This window comes from Uranotaenia lowii, chromosome 1, assembly GCF_029784155.1.
Source record: "Uranotaenia lowii strain MFRU-FL chromosome 1, ASM2978415v1, whole genome shotgun sequence".
Lineage (NCBI taxonomy): Eukaryota > Metazoa > Arthropoda > Insecta > Diptera > Culicidae > Uranotaenia > Uranotaenia lowii.
The window spans coordinates 31471066-31492447 of NC_073691.1; the positions used below are offsets into that span (position 1 = coordinate 31471066).

General features: G+C 30.6%; 1 protein-coding gene across 2 annotated transcripts in view; it reads right to left on the reverse strand.

Annotated features, from left to right (window-relative positions):
• LOC129746674 (mucin-5AC-like) overlaps positions 1 to 21382 on the reverse strand; it is a 267526-nt gene that overhangs the window by 215972 nt on the left and 30172 nt on the right. The window lies entirely within an intron of this gene.

Sequence of the window (21382 nt, forward strand, 5' to 3'; positions counted from 1 at the left end):
ATTGCGGAGGCACAATGCTGAAATGTTCAGGCAAAAAGTTACGAATTGAAAGGCCACTAACAGTCAAATATAAAACAATAAATCAATTATGATTTGTTAATCGAATTGTAACCGCAGGGATTAAAAATGCACCCAACTTCGAACGAATGCTTCAAGTTCAGAAAATCAATAAACGTCTTACCTCCTCAACTATTTTATATGGATGAATGTTCAAGCAAAGGCCTGTGGATCTTCTCACTCAAGTGTCTATTTTCTGAAGGCTTCCATCTCTGAGGAGTGGGCTTCAATGCTAGAGGCTAATATTGCGAAGGTTTGCTCCCGATTCAGATCTCACCAGGAAAGAGTAGTTGAGTACGAAAATGGACACATTGGGTGATTGTTTCCTGATATGTTAATCTACGTACCTGAATTAAAAAAAGATTTTTAAATCAAGTAAACATAAAAAAGTGTTATTGAACCTTAATGACATATTTTCGCATTTTGCATGGGTCATAAGGTAGAAGATTTTCCGAAAAAAAAGGAAAACATTTCTTCGATGCATTATAAAATGTATTTGAATCAAAGTAATTTTATTCATAACAAAATTAAAGGGAAATTTTTAAACTTCACGGCACTTTCCTGTGAACCAAATTTTTGGTACTTATCATTTTTTTTCAGTGTTTCACATCCCACTCTATTCAACCAGGCCCGTACGAAAGATGCACTCTAGAGGGGGGGGGAGTCGAATTCGTTCAAGATTAAAATTTAGCGAGAAATAATAATGCTACCTAAAAAGCACAAAGAATAAGAAAATTGGTTTCCAACGCCATCTTCCTACTCGTTATCATCACACAAATTCGACAAAACAATTGATTGAATTTCAATTTCCATAAAAAATAGAAAAAAAGGAAGTTTAAAACTAAATGAAATCGAAAACATCCAAATTTGAAATCAATGCAGCAAGTCAATGATTTATTATATTTATGATCCTGAGTTAGAAATTTGCCAGAAAATGAATCTTAAACAGTGAGGTTTTATTCAACATTTCAGGCACCCCAAGAAATAAATGCAGATTATAATCAATATTGAAATTCGACTGAATCTATAATTTAAAATTTAGTACAGAAAATCAGGGCGAAGAGATTTTAGTGGCATATTCGAATTCGCTTGAACACACGCTTCTCGTCAACTCTCCGTTTTATGTACTTACAATCTTTTGGAACTCCACTAACCTTCTTTGAGGTGGTATAATTCTTCATAAGACCAGAGAATTATATACATTGAAAATACATATGCATTAGGAAGAAATGAAATCCGAATTTTTATACACAAAAAACAGATAATCATAAGTTTAAAATAAAAATATAAAACTAAATAGATGCACGATTGAAAATTTAAAAAAGGCATTTAGATTATAAATAAACATCATAATCCGAAAATAAGTTTTAGAATAAGTCGGATATTTTTCCTATGAAAAACAATATTTAGAGCTCGGTTTCACAGCTGAAGAAACTGTTAATTAATAATATTTCAATTCAGTTTCTTTTCCTCATTTACAAATGAAGGGTTGATTTACAGTCCCGAAGTGTTATCTAGAATTTAGAATAAGGTTGCCCAAATTCTTTCCAAACGTATCCCGACCGGGCAAATGCGGGCAATTTTGTTTAAAAACCTGACAAAATCCGGGCATTGGATTTCAGCAATTTATTAAAAACCATAAAATTCTTCAAAAAAAAATCAAAAAGAAAACAGTTGAAACATTTTGTTTTTATCAAAACACATCGGCAAATTTTAAATCCTATTTTTAGCTTCCAAAAAACCGTTCATGTTTATTTAGATACTACTTGCTAGAAAAAGGTTCGTTTTTAAACGTTAAAATTGTAATTCTATTTGAGCTTTTTGTAAGATTTTGCAAATAAATTGAATAAATCCGGGTGAAATCCTGGCCTTTTTCAACGAAATCCGGGCAACCAGGCCGCACCGGACTTTTTGTTGAAAATGCGTCAGTAAGCCGGGCAAGCGGAGATTGGCAACTCTGGCCAGCGAGAGGTGGATTGAAAATTTGCTAGAGGATTTTTTTAAATATTTTTCCGAAATAACAAGACGTAAAAGTATTAAAATAGTTGTGATCGAATTCTTTTTTTGTGTTTTACCGCTTTTCATACCGTGAGAAAGTCATATATCGAGCAATTGTGTTAAAAAGTGCAAATTAAAAAAAATGTTTCCTGAATGGATTGAAGGGGCTGGTACTACGCCCTCCGAACAAAAAGAACACTGTGATTGAAGATGAACCAAGGACTGGAGGCCGGCGATCCAAATAATTATCGGCGATCAAGATAAGTGGATGAATTTCTTTGCCCTGTTTATCATATTTTATTAGATTTTATTATAAACGTCCGGCATGAAATAAGTGATTCCGGATTGTCTATATTCATAACAGCAGAGTATGAAACATTTCACAGAAAAATTTCAATTCACCAACCTTTGTAAAAGCTTGTATGCAAGAAAGCTTTAAAAAGAAAAGATAAAAGATGGCGCTAAAATAAAAACGTCGCTTAAGGTTCTGGTCATGGCTATTGATGGTGTTGTTGATAAAAGTTATTCATAGGAGTGAGTGTGACAGAATCTTTTAATTAAGAATTATCTTCACCTGCAAAAATTTTAAATAAAGTACAATTGCTATAGTTCATTTAACACCATAAGTACTCTGTCATGTTATGGTTCGCTCTTCAAATTAGATACTCTCTGGGATACAATCCCATTTATTCTTCAATGTTTGCGAGTTTTTTTTTCATAATCGATTCTGTTGGCTGTAAATATAATGTTTCAATTAATTTAATACCATACAAAGAAGAAGTGAAGTGTTTTATCAACTCTATTGCATGGAGGTTTAGGTAAAGATTTCATCATTCAGAGATAACTACTAATTTTGTAGCGTTTATTTCGTTTGTTGCGTCGTCAGTTCCCGAAATTAAAAATAATAAATGTAGATGGCACTGATAAAAGTCCTTGAAACCAAGCGTTACCAGTTGTTACATGGTAAAGAGAGCATAACGTTCTTTACCGACATCTGATGAGAAAATAAGGTTTCTCATATCCCTATCTGGTAAACGATTTAGAATATGAAATTCCGAATCCGAAATGTTAGATTTTTATTTAGATACAATAGGACTGTGCGTAGCTGAGATTCGATTTACTTCTTCGATTGTAATCATTTTTATTTATGAACATTAGTTTATGTTCACACATCTTATTATATGGACTGAAGAATTGAATGAATCTATTAAGTAAAAAAATCTGCTTCCAAAAACAGACCAAACAAGTCTCCTTCTCTTCTTAGAACATACAGCAAATGATATTGGTACTGTTTAGTTATGCTTGGTTAGCTGAGGAAACCTGATGATTAGAAGGGTGTTTTTTTTAATACACATGATTATACACGAATTATTTTTCAGTTACGGCTTAAATATGTAATTGATTTGAAAATAGAAGGTGCATTTTCCAAAATAGATAGATGGAACAAAATAGTGTACGAATGCTAGTTTCAAATGGCAATTATTTCCTAGAGAACAATATTATATACAAATGTATAGTCGGTATGGTTTCCAATAAGTAATTTGAAATCCAATAGGTGTTTTACAAATTCAATGGAGACCTAGACTTAAAAAAACAGTGCAAGTTCTTCATTGTTATAAAAATATGTCTTACTTTTGTTCGGATAAAGCCATCTGGTTTCAGATATTTTCTCACAAGGTTCGCTTATGATGCTAAGATCATTGTTAAGCGATTACTATGGAATTGTTATTGTTATTCGAGTTATTCTATCGAGAGAAAAGTTTTTCATTCGTAAAAACAGGAATTGATAGGACGTGTCAGTAAACAAAAAAAGTGATAAATTTTATTAAGTAGGAAAGATCGTTATCCTAAAAGATACCTCTTATAATACTGTTTTCTACATAAAATCGAAAATCGAGCTACAGTTAGTGAAAGATTTGCAAGCCAAAGTATCATGCTCCAGGGAACTATAAATAAAAGTAAGTTACTATACAGTAGAATATTTAGCTTACATATCGTATTATCTCTGTTGAAGGCCCTTGACTTGGAAACCTTATCCTCCATACAAAATGTAGCTGTAAAGATGCAAACATGTGGCTGACAACTATTCTCGAAGAGATGATTTTACAAGAGTTTTTTTTTTTTAATTTAGCCTTTATACAAATTAGTGCTTCTCAAAATGAAAGTTTCGAAAGATTTTTTTTTATTTAAACATTTGCTAAACATTTAAACATTTGCTAAATAAGAATAACACAGTGTATTCAAACTCGCACTTTTAAACTGCCCTCGTGAATTCATAGTTAGGAATTCTTCAATCTTGACATGTAGTTTTATCAAAGGATTTGTCACTCCTAGATTAGCAGTTATATTATTATTCTTTAGTTTTTTTTTTTCTTTTTTTTTTCTTTTTTTTTTAATAAACATATTCCAAATAGTTTGAATGTGATTTAAATTTTTAAAATACGTGCATAGGATGTTTAACTTATAAATTAAAATTTAAAGTTAGTGACAAAAAAATAAAGTAAACTGTATGTATCAAATTCATAACTTTGAAGAATTTAATATAGGCGTATCAGATTTATGCAAAATAATTTTAACTTCAAACCAAAAGCTAACACGATTTCCCGCTGCGGTCTAATAATTCTAAAAATAATATATTTACTGGATAAAATCTACTAAACTACGTCTAGTTACATGGAAACAAAATATTTTTTAGACATCTACAGTTTTGTTAATCAGCTTAAGATATATATAAACTTAATTTACCATAAACAATTATTTATGGCAATTCTCTTAGTTTAGAAGGTTAGGGTTACTTTCAAGAAAATAAGACTTGTCAACGGTAACAATCGAAAACATTCAACAAATATTAAAATTAAATTTATTTACTAGGAAATGATAGGACCTTAGGAGAATATGTTTCAAATATTAATTCACACTAGTCAAAAGTGTCTCCTAATCATATCCTTTCACCCACATCTCCAACCAAAAATTATTTGCTAGGATGCAGAGGTAACCTCGGTCCTAAAGCGCGAAATTGTTATTCTGTCATTCCTTTCTCTCAATTTTCTATCTATCTATTGACTACTAGGACGTGGCCGGCGCCGTTATTGATGATAAAAGAGAGAGCATCAGTTCTGTGCATTGAGAGTGATATGCTAGTCCCAAGCACCACTCTTTTGACCTTTGAACACAATTGATGGCCTCGGTCAATCACGGAGTAGCAACCATTGGCGATGTGGAGTTAATTCTACTTAGCCACGCCTGCGATCATGGAGTTCGAAGTGCATAAAAATAATAATCCGGACCGCATCAATGAATTTTACCATGTAAAATTAAAAAATTGCAAGGCCCTTAGACGGCAAAGAGACAAGAATAAGTTATGAAGCATTTCGGGTTCAATGATTTAAGGTGGATGTGAGTAGTCAATCAAGCTAAGCTAAGCTAAGCTAAAATGCGTCAGTAAGCCGGGCAAGTCCGGGTAAAACCGGGAAAGCCTTATTTAGAAAAGATTAGAAAAGATTGAATTACTACTACAAATGGGAATTTTCTAAAAAGATAACTACCCATTCCAGCAGCAGACGCAATTCGATTGGTCAAAACTAGGTTGAATGAGGCATGGCAATCTGAATGGAATAGGTCGCAAAATCTTCTGAGACGTGTTAAACCATCTATATGTGCTTACACCGACAGGAAATGCGCATCTGAACAGCGTCTGTTAACTAGGTTACGTATCGGACACACTCGTTTAACACACAGCTTTCTCTTGGAACGATCTATACCTCCTGAATGCTCTTTTTGTGGAGTAAGAATAACTGTCCAACATATTCTGGTTGATTGTAGAGGATTTGATCAAGCCCGACGAGCCTGTGATATGGAAGGTTCATCTATGATATTTTATCGAATTGTACAAGCAAAGAAACCAACGTTGTAAAATTCATAAAACTCTGTAATCTGACGGATAAGCTGTAGATGTTTTTGTTGTTATAGTAACAGACACGAATGCCATGTAAATGGTAAAATGTCTTTAATAAAAAAATAATAATAATAAAAAGATAACATATTTCCAGAATTTAATCAAAGCCACATAATAGAAATTAATTTGGTGAGAAGAGGGTTATCTTATTTGATTAATATCTAGAGATCAAAGTCAGAAATTGAAACATTTTTTACTTCAAATGTTTCCAGTTTTAAAAATTTAAGGCTTATTTAGTTCATAATATGAAACGTTTGATAAATTATTGAAGGCTTACATTAAAAACGTATAGGTTTGAAAATTTTAATCAGCTATTAAAAATGGCTAAGAAATAATAACATTAAAAGACAAAATTTCTGATTTAGTAAATATTACAGGTTAAAACTAAGCTTAAAGATGCTATTTCCAATCTTTCATCACCATTTTGATAGATTAATTTAAAAATCATGACGGATCTAAAAGAAAGCTTCTAAAAGCAGTAATAAGTGAAACGCTTTTTTGTTTTTCGAAGCGCAGGTTTTTTAGTTCTGAATATTCTGTCATCGTCAATTTACATATTTAGTCCTGGAAAGGACTAATGATACAAACAATATTTTTTTTTTATTAATTTTCAAGATATATTTTCAGTCATAAAAAAAAAATGTGCTTTAAGAACAATGAAAAACTGTTGTATTACATTAAAAACAAATTAATTAGGAATTTAGTAAATAAATTTGATAATTAATTCTGAGTTGAAAGATGAATTTTTTTTTTACATTTTTTTTTAATTTACAAACAAAAAAAAGAACATTTTAAAAAATATTATTCTCATAAAATTTAATTGATAATCTATGAAAACTCTTTTGAATGTGAAATTTAGCACTATGCCGAACCAAAAATTTAAAATATATATATATATATATATATACTATTTTATATATATATATATATATATATATATATATATATATATATATATATATATATATATATATATATATATATATATATATATATAGATATATATATATATATATATATATATATATATATATATATATATATATATATATATATATATATATATATATATATATATATATATATATATATATATATATATATATATATATATATATATATATATATATATATATATATATATATATATATATATATATATATATATATATATATATATATATATATATATATATATATATATATATATATATATATATATATATATATATATATATATATATATATATATATATATATAGAAAATAGTTTCTTGGAATATATTTTGTATAAGCAGAAACATTGCTTATGTGTCATTTTTTTTATAATTTGAGTGATAACTAATTACACTAATGATGTTTGGGGCTATGACTTTTTTATTCAATCTGTTGACTGTCGCGAGTAGTACATTTCTGTCACTTGTCTACCACAATTTTATGTTAAAGATTCATTTTTAAATGTAAATGAACCGTTTTGAACATTTATACACCCTACAATCAATAACTAAGCTCGTAGAATACTTTTTCTGGTCTCAGTTCAATCAGTGGCGAGAAGCTTTATTAGATTTTTCAAATGAAATAATAATCACACTGGCATTCCAACTCTTTTCTATAAATTTTTATCACTTAGATATCTTCTACAAAATTGTAGCCAAGAAAATTTCCTATTAAATCATGTTATTCACATATGATGTTGGATTTTACGCTAAAGGTAAGACGAGCGTTTTCACAGTGATTAGTATGATTTTGTCTTTGAAAAAACCGTTAAAAAGGTTAAAAAATCTTCAAAAAAATAAAATGTTCTAGACCCCCCGGTGGATTATTTCAAATTTGGGCTCAAATGAAAGGACGAAGTCCCATCTTTCGAATAATGCAAAAATTAGCGATGCTAATTTTCGAAAAATAAAGTTTTCTCTCAGAGACACCGTGCATTGTCTATGAGTTAAAAAGATTTAATGAATGATTTTTTTAAGTTCCAATGGTTGGTTTCGAATTCTAAACTCGGTTTATCTTCTTGAGAAAAAAATTTATCATTAAAATTTTGTAATAATTGGAAGTAGGATGCAATTCCGCAAGAGGCGAGCAATTTTCTAACATTTTTGTTTACACTAATTTTTAACACCTGTCCGAGTCCAGTTATTTTCATTATTATGACAGTTTAGTTTCTAAACTGAAAATTTTATTCGAAAAAATGTTAAACCCCTAAACCCCCCTCTCCCCCCATTCAATTTGTCCCAATTTTTCACTTAAATTCTGTTCTTAAACCACGCGTAAGCTTAAGTAAACACCTTGCCCGAATTCCCCTAAACATGTGTAAAAGCCCAATCAAAGACAAGTATGTTATGAAGAGTTTCATTGTCGTTATTATTTAAACAGCATGCTCGGCGGAATGAAATTCTAGATAGAATTTTTTATTTATAAAGAAGAGAAAACAAAATAAAAATAAATTCAATTCACATCACTACATGTGCCCCGCGAAGTAGTCATGCAATATCTCGCTATGCACCCAGCGTAAAATTTCTCATTTTTTTCACTTTTTTGTTAACCGTGTAAAAATGAAAAATATTTTAAAAAAAAGGTTAGAAAATAAGCTTTTTAACGATGTATTGGAAATTGATGTAGCATTTCTTTTATAGGAGAAATGATCTGAAAAATTGAGGATACCTTAGTAAAATAAAAAGCTATGAACTGGTATATGAAAATATTATTACGATAAAGTTAATTTTTGAATTTTTTCCGCCTCAAATCCTATGGTGCAATAGTGGTGTCAATTGAATTTAATTTAAAAAAAAAACATTCCACTGTTAAACAGTTAATAACGTTTTTGCCTAATAAGATACAAAGTTACGTTCTTCGACAAAGTGTCTCAGCGGAAAATTTCATTTACAAAATTTACAAATTGGCACAAAATGATTTGCAGGCTTGCTCAGTTCCTCAGAAGAAACAAAAATTATGTGACAAAGCTTCTTAGTTTTCAGGGTTTGAGAAATTCGAAAATGACCCCAAATCGACAAAGTCTAATACCAATAGAAGAAAGTTTTATAGGTGCTCTCTTTACATGCAAATTCTAGGTTATTTGTGAAGAGCAAAGGTGTAACAATTTATGGCAGGTTTTGATTAACATGCTCTCTATCTTAAAATTTTATCAGGTAATTATCCTATCTATCCACCTCTCTTTCATATTTATTTAATAAAAAACTTCTCTCAAGAATTCCATTTCGCAGAGCATGGCACCTACCATTTGGATCAATCAGGTACAAGGGACAGTGAGATTTTTTTTCAACTTTCACGTATTTTGAAATTCCAAAAGAGACTTCCTTCAATATGTGGAGATTTTTTGGAAAAAGGATTCTGAATTCAACTCTGCTGAAAACCTTAAAGCGATTGAAACAGATATAAAAAAAAAGTTATAGCATACCAAACAGAGAAGAATTGTTTTCACGGAAAGAATTTAGCAGCAGTATCGAAGCAAATTATACACTATACAGCAACATGATTATAACGGACTCAAAATTACAAAAAAATGCTCCGACTTTTAAAAAAAAAATTTTTTTTGATTTTGCGAACAAATAAAAAATCAAAATAATTTCTAGACAAGTTTTATCAGACCTACATAAAAATTAACTTGGAATGTCAATTCCGTTTTTGGGAAAGTTCTTTTGTAGCTAAGAAGAAAAACATTTCAAAATTCGATGGTATTTAATGAACATTTTTGTCATTTGTTCAAAGCTACATTTATTTCTAATTTTTTACTACACCAATTAAACTTTTTTCTATGGAAATATGGGCAGAATATAGTAGATTAAGTACTTCATGCTTTGATTATAAACCTACTAACTACGATTTTGTTCCAAACCCAATACTTAATTGGTAAAACGCCTCTGTTTTTTGCAATCCCATTAACCGAGTAGAGCTGGAAAAAGTGCAGCTACCCCAATACAAAAAAAAACTTTCGCTAATCGCAGGGAAAATTGTTTCAAGATTAGCTTTCGTAATCACCAATCAAACCTTCGATTATGGTATTACCGCACCCATGTAGATATGTGTTTTGCTACTTATGGTGCAGTTGCCGAATTTTCAGAGCTGCCAGTCACTCTTTGATTACCCGCCTAGGCCGGTTCCAAAAATCGCGTTTTCGCAGTTCCGGTTTCGCTGCAGGTGACGAATTGAAAAGACCACTAACAAAATAACGCAAAATAAAGCTACTGCAGAAACCCTTCCGGTGCGGAGCGCGGGGCCTTATGTGTGGATTAATGTGCGTCTTCCATTCACTAGCTCTGCTTTAATGGTGCAACGATTGAATGGATCGCAAATGTCACATTCCTTGGAGCTTAGCCAAGTTTGCGTCAGTTCCCGGAAAAAATGATGAAAAAAAATCGCACAAGCTGATGTCACGTCGTTCCGATGCGGGGGACGTGTTGGAGTTTTGCGATATTTTTTTGTTTGTTGCTGCTTGTGCCCAGAATAATTAGAATTTGATGTGAAATGACATAGCTACACGAAACTTCAATCGCCTCTAGTTTTCCTAAGAAGCACAAACAACAAAGAACCAGAAAGTTGAAATCAATAGGCTAAAGGTGGCAAAAGCAGGGTGACTTACTTCAATCGATGAAGTCGAGCGATTGATCTTTGGAGCCTTTGGTGTTTTCGCTCCGAGAAACCATTGCATGGGATGACGATGACAACTTGCAGTCAGCTGCTCAATGCAGCTGGGCATTTTTGCTGGCATTAGTCAGATATTATTCACTCGTTTCGCCAAATCAGGGACAGAAAAAGCCGCAGATTTGTCCAGGTGTACCAGGATATAAATATGTTTTGACAATGTTGATTTGTGCGATTTGTTTATAATAGGTGACTCATACTTTTTCAAAAATTGATAGTTTTTGTAGTTTTAGTCATTTTTGTAGTTTTTGTAGTTTTTGTCATTTTTGTAATTTTTGTAATTTTTGTCATTCTTGTCATTCTTGTCATTTTTGTCATTTTTGTCATTTTTGTCATTTTTGTCATTTTCGTCATTTTTGTCATTTTTGTCATTTTTGTCATTTTTGTCATTTTTGTCATTTTTGTCATTTTTGTCATTTTTGTCATTTTTGTCATTTTTGTCATTTTTGTCATTTTTGTCATTTTTGTCATTTTTGTCATTTTTGTCATTTTTGTCATTTTTGTCATTTTTGTCATTTTTGTCATTTTTGTCATTTTTGTCATTTTTGTCATTTTCGTCATTTTTGTCTTTTTTGTCATTTTTGTCATTTTTGTCATTTTTGTCATTTTTGTCATTTTTGTCATTTTTGTCATTTTTGTCATTTTTGTCATTTTTGTCATTTTTGTCATTTTTGTCATTTTTGTCATTTTTGTCATTTTTGTCATTTTTGTCATTTTTGTCATTTTTGTCATTTTTGTCATTTTTGTCATTTTTGTCATTTTTGTCATTTTTGTCATTTTTGTCATTTTTGTCATTTTTGTCATTTTTGTCATTTTTGTCATTTTTGTCATTTTTGTCATTTTTGTCATTTTTGTCATTTTTGTCATTTTTGTCATTTTTGTCATTTTTGTCATTTTTGCAATTTCTGTAATTTTTTTCATTTTTGTCATTTTTGTCATTTTTGTCATTTTTGTCATTTTTGTCATTTTTGTCATTTTTGTCATTTTTGTCATTTTTGTCATTTTTGTCATTTTTGTAATTTTTGTAATTTTTGTCATTTTTGTCATTTTTGTCATTTTTGTCATTTTTGTCATTTTTGTCATTTTTGTCATTTTTGTCATTTTTGTCATTTTTGTCATTTTTGTCATTTTTGTCATTTTTGTCATTTTTGTCATTTTTGTCATTTTTGTCATTTTTGTAATTTTAGTAATTTTTGTATTTTTTGAAATTTTTATAATTTTTATAATTTTTGTAATTTTTGTAATTTTTGTAATTTTTTTCATTTTTGTCATTTTTGTCATTTTTGTCATTTTTGTCATTTTTGTCATTTTTGTCATTTTTGTCATTTTTGTCATTTTTGTCATTTTTGTCATTTTTGTCATTTTTGTCATTTTTGTCATTTTTGTCATTTTTGTCATTTTTGTCATTTTTGTCATTTTTGTCATTTTTGTCATTTTTGTCATTTTTGTCATTTTTGTCATTCTTGTCATTTTTGTCATTTTTGTCATTTTTGTCATTTTTGTCATTTTTGTCATTTCTGTCATTTTTGTCATTTTTGTCATTTTTGTCATTTTTGTCATTTTTGTCATTTTTGTCATTTTTGTCATTTTTGTCATTTTTGTCATTTTTGTCATTTTTGTCATTTTTGTCATTTTTGTCATTTTTGTCATTTTTGTCATTTTTGTCATTTTTGTCATTTTTGTCATTTTTGTCATTTTTGTCATTTTTGTCATTTTTGTCATTTTTGTCATTTTTGTCATTTTTGTCATTTTTGTCATTTTTGTCATTTTTGTATTTTTGTATTTTTTTATTTTTGTCATTTTCGTCATTTTCGTCATTTTTGTCATTTTTGTCATTTTTGTCATTTTTGTCATTTTTGTCATTTTTGTCATTTTTGTCATTTTTGTCATTTTTGTCATTTTTGTCATTTTTGTCATTTTTGTCATTTTTGTCATTTTTGTCATTTTTGTCATTTTTGTCATTTTTGTCATTTTTGTCATTTTTGTCATTTTTGTCATTTTTGTCATTTTTGTCATTTTTGTCATTTTTGTCATTTTTGTCATTTTTGTCATTTTTGTCATTTTTGTCATTTTTGTCATTTTTGTCATTTTTGTCATTTTTGCCATTTTTGCCATTTTTGTCATTTTTGTCATTTTTGTCATTTTTGTCATTTTTGTCATTTTTGTCATTTTTGTCATTTTTGTCATTTTTGTCATTTTTGTCATTTTTGTCATTTTTGTCATTTTTGTCATTTTTGTCATTTTTGTCATTTTTGTCATTTTTGTCATTTTTGTCATTTTTGTCATTTTTGTCATTTTTGTCATTTTTGTCATTTTTGTCATTTTTGTCATTTTTGTCATTTTTGTCATTTTTGTCATTTTTGTCATTTTTGTCATTTTTGTCATTTTTGTCATTTTTGTCATTTTTGTCATTTTTGTCATTTTTGTCATTTTTGTCATTTTTGTCATTTTTGTCATTTTGTCATTTTTGTCATTTTTGTCATTTTTGTCAATTTTGTCATTTTAGCATAAACCCAGTTCTGAAAATTTGTTGAGTTGTATTTTAGAATTTTTGAATGTTTTGAGATCCTAATTTTAGTGCGGGCATGCAGTTTTATAAGTCGAATATTTTTTCTACCAAACAATTTCAGTAATTTCCCCTTCTTAGCAGTTAATACACATTTTTACTGCCATTTTATGCAGCACCGATACAAAAGGTGTCAAGATACATTATCTATCCGTAAGACCAGTTACGTCAATCGTGGGGCACAAGTTTGCAAATGCGACTCGTTATAGCGCACGGGGAGATACCTAGATAGATAGGTAAAGTTGAAGAAAAAAACTTAATTTAATCTTCAGCTAACATTCACTTTCATTCCGGGTGAATGAGTGGTGGTGCCGCTACAAATAAAATGGAGAGTGAAATAGCCAGCAAAAAAACAGGTGAATCGACTTGCTCACTACAAAAAAAATTGCTCAGGTACCCTGCTGGAATAGTACCAGGAATTGCTATAAAATAAAACTAGTCTTACCGGCAGGCTGGGGCAGTAAATGTGAGTGGATACTTGACTGAAGTCTGGTCGTTACTTGAATCAGTTTTCCAGATATCGAAGAGACTAGTCTGAATGTGGCATGCTATAGGGTTGGAGCTACTGTAGACGTAATATATAGGTGCTGACGTTACCCCTACAAACAGTCAGTTTCTGCTCTGGATGAAAGGGATCGGATTCCGGTTCACTGCTTTTTATGCTTTTAATTATTTGAGACAACCTTCTATTTCTGAACAAGTAGGTATCACCTAGTCGTTGTTACATTCCACAGATGCAAGTTCTTCACATACCTCGACAAGTTTGAATCGATCCTCCCCGAGGGGGATACCTGATGCAATAATCAAAGCTTGAAAGAAGGAGAGAAAACACCAGTCAGTCGCAAGGCCATCCAGCCCCAACATCTATGGTCAATAAATCAACCCAGGGATTTTCCAACCTGTTCTGCAGGGCAGATTTGCAACCTCTTAACAACAAGCTCTTGTATGAATTCATAGAAGAGAGAAAAAAGCCATCTCGATTGACCACCGACCATTTCGATGAATCAGGTTCGTCGCTTGCGGTATTGATATAGTGCGTTGAAGTCTTTTGTTAGTCAGGCGACGAACCCGCGTTTAACTCCATTATATCGATCATTATCGGGGAGGTTTTTTCCCCTCAATTCTAAAAAAACGATCTCTTCGGAGCAGGAAACAAAAACGGAACCAGTTCACAGAGAAGACAACTTAATACCTAATTGCAAACCAGGGCGTTCTCGGCCTAGACCAGACTCATTGTTTAGCAGTTGATTAAGAAAATTAAAATCGACTTGACGCTGGTTGCGTCTTTGAGCGTGTCTTTGACCTTGGAAGGTCGTTCCGGACAGTGGTTTGCTCGTGGAACTGGATTTGATCTGTTGAAGTAGAATTGGTTTTTTCTACTATGTTTATTATTGGTCTAGGAAATACGAGAGAATCAAGGAAAACAATTATCACTCTCTTGTTGCAACTTCATTGAAGGGTTTGACAGTCAATTATTGGATTTTATTATCCACATTTGGATAGTGTCGTTGTAAAGAGAGTTTTTTTTTCGGAAGATCTTTCGAAAAAAAAATTGAGGTGACATAAATAGATAACTGAATACTTATTAAAGACTTTTAAATTTCTTTTACTGATAGCTGGATCTCTGTTTGTATTAACATTTTATGTCTTTTTAAAAGGCACATCATTAACCTCCTTATTTCAGACTCAAGTATGGAATCAAAAAAAAAATTACATAAATATAAACGTTTGCAGAAAATTTGTTATTTTGTTGATAATCTGAATAATAGGAAAAACTTTTTGAAAAACTATATTTTAATTATCAAGTGGTTTTTTTTAATTTAATAGAAAACTTCTGACGTTTACATGGGAAAATTTTAACTTTACAAACCTAAATGTATGGGAAAATTAGATATTTTGTACTGAAAATTCAACACCATTATTGTTTCTTCTATGTAACCTAGCTAATTTTTGTTTTTTTTTTTGCCAATTAATGAATTCTCTAAAGGAAATTTTCCGTTGAACAACTTTGTCCAAGACCGTAACTTCGTATCTTATTAGACAAAAAAAGTTATCAGCTGTTTAACAGGGGCTTTGGCATTGAAAAACAATAAATTCAATTAACATTACTGCTACACCTGATAACTTTTTGTCTGATAAGATACGAAGTTACTGTCATCGGCAAAGTTGTTCAACGAAAAATTACCTTTAGAGAATTTGATTGGCACAAAAGCCAGTAGCGAACTTCAGTACAAATTATTCAATTTTCCCATACAAACCTAAAAGTTCAAATTCTATCATGTAAACGTTACTAAAAAATTAGCAAAAAATCCTGGTTGAGTTTTTAACCACGACGAAGCTTTTTAGGCCTCAGGGTTGAAAAATTTAAAAATGATCCCAAAACGACTCAGTCTATTTTAACTTTATCTTAAGGGGTTACATTATCCTAACGTATTTGATATTCCATTTGTTAGCCATCAATACGCAACGCAGCTCAATTGAAGAATATTGATTTTAGATTGTAAAACAACTCCTGAACTTTTGCCTGAAAAATATAAACTCCATAATCTGAATCTTCAGTTTAAAAATATTGAGTTCCTTAAATAGTTTTTACGCAGATAATAAATTGGTACCTTATTTATGGATCTGTAATTGGATTTTATTTTTTAAATTGTACCTCAGTAATCGTACATATTTTTAACAAGTTTTACTAGTTTTCAAGCTGTAAACTATTCTGCATGTCAAGGCAGAGTCTTCCAAAAGTCATGAAAAATGCTCAGCTCAATTTATAGTTTCAGATTTTTTTTTTGTTAAAAAATTGATATTTACATTTCGTTTCACGCAATTGTAGATTATCGTACATTGCACATGATGTATCCAAATTTCGACTGTGCATTTTATTCCAAATCGCAGTTTATATTTGTGGAAACATTGAACCAAACATTCACACAGAATAGTTAATGAACTACAGTTCAAATGTCTGATTGAAAAATGTTGATTGTTATTTTGATTTTGTTGATTTTCATCAATTTATCATCGGTTAATATTTAAAAAAAAAATATATTATTCAGTTTTCAATCTATGTTTACATCCCTTCCCCTGATTTAAAAAAAGAATCATAGAATTTCCACTAAACAGTTTTGAACTTTTGATTGCATTTTTATCTCTCTTTTTTAATATTTTTTTGCGTTTTGAAATTTAATTTTTCAAATATTTGATTTTGAGAAGTGTGGTCCTGAGATCTGATACTAAAAAAAATTAGGAATATGATAATAAGTCTTGACTTCTTGCAGTCTTGAATCCTGGTTTAGGTATCTTATTGTGATATTGAACATTTTTATCAGAATGAGCATTTGGAAAAATAATTAACGGTCATTTGTTTTATTTAAATAAAACTAAGATTTACAATCTGAGATGACAATAATAATTATGTTATGAATATATAAAAAAAGATTGTTTGACTTCTTGTTTCTGTTCCTGGGTCTTTTTAGGAAATCCTTATTTGTAATGTGTTTATTTATTGTTGTCTGGTGTATGTAATTCGTGTTTGAATCCTTATTTTGATGTATTACACAGTCAGTGACAAAAGTTAGTAACTAAGAACAATTTTCATCGCCATTTTTCTAATGTGCCTTATAAAATTTTTATTTTATAAATAAATCTCTGCTTATTTTGATGGTTGTTACTATTTTTAGTATTGATAGTAAGTTTTGATCAATTTTCGAATATTGATGAATTTATCTCTTTTTCTGCATATGGTTACTTACTTTTGTCTCTTTAAATTCTGGCAATGAAAAATAATATGAGTCCCACGCATGTAATATTTAATTCAGTTTTACAAAAAATAACTTCATGGTAGTCTTAAGGGACTTAAAAAGCATCAGTCAGTTAAGATATTTTCATGAAACATCAATTTTATAATATGCATAAGAAAAATGGCGATGAAAATTGTTCTTGGTTACCAACTTTTGTCACTGATTGTATTTTAATTTTTCTTGCAAATATATATATATATATATATATATATATATATATATATATATATATATATATATATATATATATATATATATATATATATATATATATATATATATATATATATATATATATATATATATATATATATATATATATATATATATATATATATATATATATATATATATATATATATATATATATATATATATATATATATATATATATATATATATATATAAGTTATATTTTGATGGCCGAGTTTCGGGTTTTTAAAAAACTAAAACTAAACTACACTTCACGACTGACTATTAACGACTGCCTTTATTCAACATTATCTTTCACTGCACAACTCCCGTTCACACGTTGGTTCTGCAATCCGATGCCCCACCGTCCGGTCACGTAGTCCTGGGAACGATTAATTGTCGAATCAGCTAAGATGGTGCTGATGATGTTGTCGCTGTTTCTAGGGAAGCCAGTGTTTCTGCTAATTTGTGTTGCGCTTCCGTCAACCTGTCGATAACTACCCCCTCCCTACGAAAGGAACGTCCCGTTCCGTATGTTCTAAGAATCAGCAACACGATGATGATTACCGTTGCAGTGCCAATGAACGAGAAGCTTCCGATCAATTTCCAAAATTTCAAATCCAGGTGGTATTGTTGCAGATAAACGTGATCAAGCCTTTTCCGGTTAGAAATAGTTTCAGCATTAATTTTCTCCAATTCATATAATTTGTGTTGTTTCCAATTGATTTTTAAATTGTGGAAAGCTCTTTCGATGATATCGATTGGACTTTCAAGTTCGTTGTTCGTAAAGTTTTCTTTGTCGAATATAACGGTACAATTGGTGAATGAAATGAGAACATTTCCATTTATGGTTCTGTTATCTGGACCACAAGTTGATTCTAGCGTCTGATCTTTTGCATTTCTGATCAATATCGTATTATCATTAATAAGTTCCTTGGATGTCTCATTCTGTACCACATAACGGCAAGTGGTTTGTTTTCCATCAATGAGGGATGCTAAGCATTCATCATTAAGTTCTTTTAGATAGGCTGCTTTCTGAACAAAATTGTCTGGTTTTTCAGTAATGTACAATTTACTGGCGGTTTTCAAGATGTGCGTTGGGTATTGGTACAAAATGCGGTTATTTGTTACGAGTGGAAAAATTCGCATAATATCCGATGTTGTCGAGTTTTCCAGTAACGGAACGTGCATAAGGTACAGAAGCATTTTAGAGCTGGTTACAAACTTTGGTGTGACAAACTGTAAAGCTTCATCGGGCAGATTTAAGTTTACTCCTTGATCTTGGATTAACTCTCTGATCGCCAAAATTTCTCGAATCGACAATATTCTGTTATGTGTTATCGATAATTTCGATAACATGATGGCATCTTGGATGTCTTCGAGCATTTTGTTCAGAATGTCTATGTTCATAATTGCGGTGATGATTTCAATGTCGTTCATCATAATTTTGTTGATATTCGCTGGTAACATAACTTCCTTGATGGCGTTAGTCAGGTGCTGAATACGCTTGTCGATGTTCTCGTTAACTTTAAATTGTTGATTGTTTTGATCAATGAGATCGTTCATGGTACTGTTGATGACTTGAAGGTCTGCGGCGTCCGGAGTCCCAGCAATCCATTTCCAGATCGTTCCAATAGTGTCCCATCTTTTCGAGCGGTGATGTGTACGTGGTTTCAATTGATATAGATTGTTGTACAATTGTTTTGCCTTATATTTAAGGATGTTTTTTAGTGGGTTGTTAGTTTCAACGTTATTTCTATAGGAAAAACTTATAAGTGTTTCTGTCGCTTCTTCTATTGATGATAAATTTATTGGATGTACTATTTTTATTGTTCCAATTTGGATTTTACATTCTCTTTCCTTTACTAGTAAGATTGGGTCGTTTCCAAAATGTTTGATAGATAATTTTTGTGCTTGACAGAAGCATAATGCTATCATGAGTAGTGCTACTCTGTTATTCTAAAAATAAAGAAAAATAAGTATTAGTAATGGATTAGTACTATAATGACATTTCATTTTATTTTTTTCTGTTTTCCTCCTCGGGTTTATGACTCTGCTTTTTATTGTAACAATTGTCGTAGAACTTTATTTCTGTTCAAACGAATCTTGATAGAGGTGTTTTTTTTTTCAATTCAGTATGCATCCTCTCCGCCCTTCGAAAAAAAAATCTTGCAATTTGGAATTTTTGTTTTGACTGAATTTTTATTCCAAAAAAGTAAAATTGCAGGATTTTGTTGTGTTGTTAGATCATTAATAACTCTTTGTACTCTTTTATTTTGAAATTGGCAATTAATTTTTACTTGCTCGTTATTTTCTGTTATGAAAATTTTGTTATCAATCTGAAGATTAAGGATTTTTTTTTTGTGATATCTAAGTTAGATCATTATTGTCAAGGTTTCCAGTAATTCCTGTTCTGACCAAATTTAAAAAGTCTCTATTAGATGTAAATTTTGGTTTTAATTCTTTCCAAATTTTTTTTTTTGCTATGTTAAACTTGGTTGACAAAAGTTCGATTATATTTGAGTAATTTCCAAGATATTCGATTCCATTCAGTTTCTGTTGGAGTTTCGTAAAAATGGGTTCGTATAATTCCCTTTTTTTTTATATATATGAAAAGTCTGTGTTGACCCGTTTTTACGAAATAGTAGTCATCTTCCAGGACAAGCTGTTCAGGGTTGTTCTCTAGGCTGGAATTGTGTATAGTCTGAGAAACGATTAGTCTAAATAAAATAGAAATAGAAAGGCTTAGAGAGATGAGCGGTGGTTCCAACCTGAAAATAAAAATCTATTAATTTATAGTCTTTTAATATTTTCTTTATGGATCTCCCGTCCAGACCTATCGAGGATTGCTCTTCCTTTATCTTCAATAGCTTTGGTCGGTTGATACTTTTCTTTAGTCTTTCGCTTGATTCCCTGAATCTTTTTAAAGACTATGTCATCGCTATCTATGTGAGGTTTCCCTTCTCTACCCTTGTTATGGTAGTCTAAATTTTTCTTTTGTGTTTTTTCATTTGCCAAAATTACCTCGTCATAGAATTTGTGTCGTTCCTCTAGTATTGCATTAATGTTAAGAGGCCGTTCGTGCCCATCTTTGATTCCATAAAAGATTTCACGGGGTTTCAGTCCAGTTGCTGAATGAATCGTATTGTTGTATAGCGTAGAAGCTATCCGGAAAATTTCTTTGTTAGTTAGATCCGCATATTGGGGTTTTATGCATCGAAAGATTTCAGCCAGTGTTGAATGAAATCTTTCGACCATACCATTGCTTTCGCTATGGTTTGCAGGCACGAAATGCATCTCGACGTTCATATTATTTGCTAGTCCTCTTATTTCAACTGAGCGTAAAGCGGGTTCATTGTCACAAACGATTAATCCGGGTGTTCCATATGTCGAGAAAAGTTTAAGTAATCCTTTTCTTACATCGGTAATAGTTCTGGATTTGATTGGAATTATTATGCCAAATCTTGAAAATTTATCTATTACTGATAGAAATATCAAAGGTTGACTCAAAAAGATATCAATATGAATTATTTCGAACGGCTTTTTAGTATTTGGTGTAGTGCCGAAATGAATTTTGTAAGGATGGCGGTCATATTTATTTTTATTGCAAACTTCACACAGTTTTATAAATTGTCTAATTTTAAATTTCATTCTTGGGAAAAAGAATCTTGTACAAATTTGTTTATTATTCTCCCAAATTCCTCTGTGGGATGACTCGTGTGTTTGCTCAATGATTATGTTTTGTTCTTCGGCATTTTTTAAGTCGATTAAAATTGTTTGAGTAATTTTGACTTTAAAAGTCTTACATCTACTAAAATAGTTTTTGTACACAAATTGAATAATGCCCATAACGTTTTCTGGACAAAGAATGCAGTTTACTTTTCTAGTGTCCATATATTCCTTAAAGATCCTTATGATAAGAGGAACCCCAAATATTACTTTAGTAATTGTTCTTCTATGAACCTTTGGAAAAACTTCTTCATAAGTTTCAGATTCTTCATTTCCAATTTTCAAAACTATTTGGTTATGAAAATAGTTCAAGGGTTTTTCTGTAAATGGTACTAAATCAGTTATATCGGAATCTGCAGAATGAGCGGAATCAGATTCATCAGAAATTTCTTCATTTGCATTAATATCGGATGGAATTCTGGATAAAGCG